Genomic DNA, 3,984 nt, shown 5'->3' with positions numbered 1-3,984 from the left:
TTCTCTTCCCCAAATCCTATTTTCTCTTTTCCCTCCTTATTTCTTACTTACTTCTCCTCTCTTTATTTCCCTTCTCATTCTTCTTATCTTTCATTTTATTTTACTTCGTTTATTTGCATATTTCATTCATTGCATTATTTTCACTGGTGTTGGAATTTTATTTGGGTCATTGTGGATTATTGCATAATTATTTGACAATTATATATTACTTTTTAAAGGATGCTTGCATGTTCAATTTAATACTTTCAAATAGCTTATTTACCATACATGCTATGTGTTTGTGAAAAAGCCCATATGGCATTATGCACTTCTCTATTATACTTTATACTATTTAATGCTTGCTTTTCATAAACCCCCTTTACTATTTTAATTGAATATAATTGTCAATACAAACATGGTAATTTATTACAAGTAATGCTTGGTTTATGCTACTCATGCCCTTTTCCGGCATGCCAATAAACACCCTGCATCCACTTATCTTTCGATGCACTGGCTATTTTTCATTGCTGGCTTTTCACATGTACTCGAGAGCATGTGTTAATGTCAATTACATCCTAATGTGCATTCATCACCACTCTTCCATTCTCTTCCTTGCTATATATCTATTTGAATTTAATTTACTTTCTCTTCCCTTCTTCAGGATGGCCACCAAGGAAGGAAAGGAGAAAGCTACTCCCAAACCGCCAGCAAGGAAAGGAACAAAAAAGAGCCCAGCTGAGAAACCACAACTCCCATCCACTTCCACATCTTAGCATGCACCGAGGACGGTGCAATCTTTAAGTGTGGGGAGGTCGATACCGATCTCCATGGGTTGGTACTTTCTTGTCTCAAACACCAATGTTTAAATTTTCTTTGTAGACTAGTTATTGCATTTGCATGTTTGTTTTATTTTTGCATATTTTACCACTTGGTGGAACATTTTCTTTTTCAAAAATTTTTTTTGAGAATTTCACTAATTTGAATAAAATTTAATGTTACACTTGTTTGAAGAGATATTATACTGGAACATGGTTTAGAGCTCGAACACACAAAATCTGTGAGATTTTTGAGCCTATTTAATTGGTTGCATTTTATCAACCAATATTTTATTTTTGGTGTGTGTTTTTCTCTCTAAAATTGTGATGTTTGTCTTGCTTAATTCTATATTTCCATTGTTTGATGTATACATACACTTATATGATTGAGGCCTTTGTTTCACTGAGCTTACATACCCATATAGCCTTACCTTTCATTATCCTTTGCAAACCAATTTGAGCCTATTTTACCCCTTTGTTCTATTACTTTAGCACATCATTAACTCTAAGAGGAAAACAATATTGTCCTTAATTTGAATCCTTGGTTAGCTTAGACTAGTGAGAGTGCTCATGAATTAAGTGTGGGGGAAAAGTGGGTTTGAAAATGTTTGGTTTAAGAATTGGGTGTTATATATCTTTATGAAAATGTGAAAGAAATAGGACATGTTCATGCATTCAATAAATTAATCATATGCATTGAGAAAAACAAAATATATATATATATATATATATATATATATATATATATATATATATAGAGAGAGAGAGAGAGAGAAAAGAAGAAGAAAAAGAGAGAGAAAAAGAAAAGAAAAAGAGCAAATAAGAAAAAGGGGACAAAATGCCCCAAAGTAAGTGGTGAAAAGCAACGCATATGTACTGTACTTGAAATTAGAATGCATGAATATGTGGAAAACATGGTTGATGGATAGTTAGAATTTGTATTGTGATTACATGGATTGTCTAAAGTTAGGTGAAAAGTTTAAGTTAATTAAGGATTCAGATTTTAGTCCACTTGACCAAATACAATCCTACCTTGACCTTAACCCCATTACAACCCTTAAAAGACCTCTTGATTTGTGTATCTGTGCATTAAATTTGTGTTGATTGTTAGATGAAGAGCAAGCCTTAGAAAGCAAGGTTAGTAGAGAATTGAGAGATCGAACCTTAAACACCTGAGTGATTAGAGTGTATACACTACCAGTAAGGGTTCGATGCTCAATTCCTTGTTCCCTGCTTTCATAAGCTATTTTCTTCTTACAAGTCTATTTGTGCTTCATTTTCATGATTTGAATTAGTGAAATCCAGTTCATATTTCCTCTTGAAAGATTTGTTTACTTTTAACCAAGTAGGTAGAAACATTTTTTGCATGTAGTTGCATTCATATAGATAGGTTGCATTTCATGCATTCTACCATTCCTCTTCATTTCTTTATAGTTTCTCTTGAGCTTAGCATGAGGACATGCTAATGTTTAAGTGTGGGAACGTTGATAAACCACTATTTCATGGTTTATCTTGTGCTCAGTTGAGTGGTTACACTTTACCCACTTATTCATACTATTTGCATGATTTTACATTTGCCTTCCTAATTATGTGCTTTGATTGAAAACATGCTTCTTTGATCTTATATTTGCTTATTATTAATCCTCTCTTATTACCATTAGATGCCTTGATATGTGTGTTAAGTATTTTCAGATATTATAAGGCAGGAATGGCTTGGAGGATGGGAAGAAAGCATGCAAAAGTGGAAGGAATGCAAGAAGTTGGAGAAATTGCTAAGTTGTCCAGCCTGACCTCTCTGCACTCAAACGGCTATAACTTTAGCTACAGAGGTCCAAACGACACGGTTCCAGTTGCGTTGGAAAGCTAACGTCCGGGGCTTTGATTTGATATATAATATGTTATAGTTCCCCTGAAGCTAGGCGACGCGACCGCGTGATCCATGCGGCCGCATCGCAGTGACAGAAATCCAGCGTGGCAAAATTCGAAACCAGCGAATTCTGGACTGTTTTTGACCCAGTTTGCGGCCCAGAAAATACAGATTAGAGGCTATAAAGTAGGGGATTGCATCCATTCATAAGAAGGCTCTAAAATTCATAATTTTAGGAGTAGATGTAGTTCTTAGAGAGAGAGGTTCTCTCCTCTCTCTTAGGATTAGGATTTAGGATTTCTCTTAGTTTTAGGAGTGACTCTCAATCTCAGGTTCAATATTCCTTTTACTTTATATTTCTCTTTTACCTTTAGATACTCTAATGCTTTTATTTGTATTTGACTTATGTTGCCCAATTAGCTTATGAACTTTTCCATGTTAGATTTTACTACTTTGAATGTATTTTATTTGAGGTATTCCAGATATTTGTGATTTTAATTTAGCTTTCTACATTCTTGGCTTTGGTTAAGTAATTGGTAACGTTTGAGCTGTCAATAAAGCAGTGATTGAAATTGGGAGTTGCTCCAATAACTCTAGTCTTTCCATCGGAATTGACTAGGACCTGAGGGTTAAGCTAATTAATCCACTTGATCTACCTTCATAGTAGAGGTTAACAAAGTGAGATTAAAATCCAAATTTCATCACAATTGATAAGGATAGGACCTCCAGTTCTAATACCTTGCCAAGAGTTTATTTTATAGTTATTTATTTATTTTTATTATCATTCAACATACTGCTTCTTCACTTTCAAAACCCCAGTTTACAAAACTCATAACCAATAATAAGAACATACTTCCCTACAATTCCTTGAGAAGACAACCCGAGGTTTGAATACTCGGTTATCAATTTCAAAGGGGTTTGTTACTTGTGACAACTAAAACGTTTGTACGAAGGGATTTCTGTCGGTTTAGAGACTATATCTACAACGCGACTGTTTTTATGACATTCTTTACTGGCAAAAATTCTGACGTCAGAGGCTTATCCTCTTCCTGAGAAATTTTCAGAGGTTCTTTTATTTCCTCTGGTTCTTCCAAATCAGGCTGAACATCTTTAAAGATGTCCTCTAGCTCTTATTTGAGACTCTCTGTCATATTGATCTCTTCCACCAAGGAGTCAATAATATCAACGCTCATGCAGTCATTTGATGTGTTTGGATGCTGCATAGCTTTGACAACATTTAACTTGAACTCATCCTTATTGACTCTCAGGGTCACTTCCCCTTTTTTGACATCAATGAGAGTTCGTCCAGTTGCTAGGAAGGGT

Source organism: Arachis ipaensis, chromosome B1 (assembly GCF_059453495.1).
Source record: "Arachis ipaensis isolate K30076 ecotype BB chromosome B1, ASM5945349v1, whole genome shotgun sequence".
NCBI lineage: Eukaryota > Viridiplantae > Streptophyta > Magnoliopsida > Fabales > Fabaceae > Arachis > Arachis ipaensis.
Note: the sequence above shows the minus strand (reverse complement) of the source record.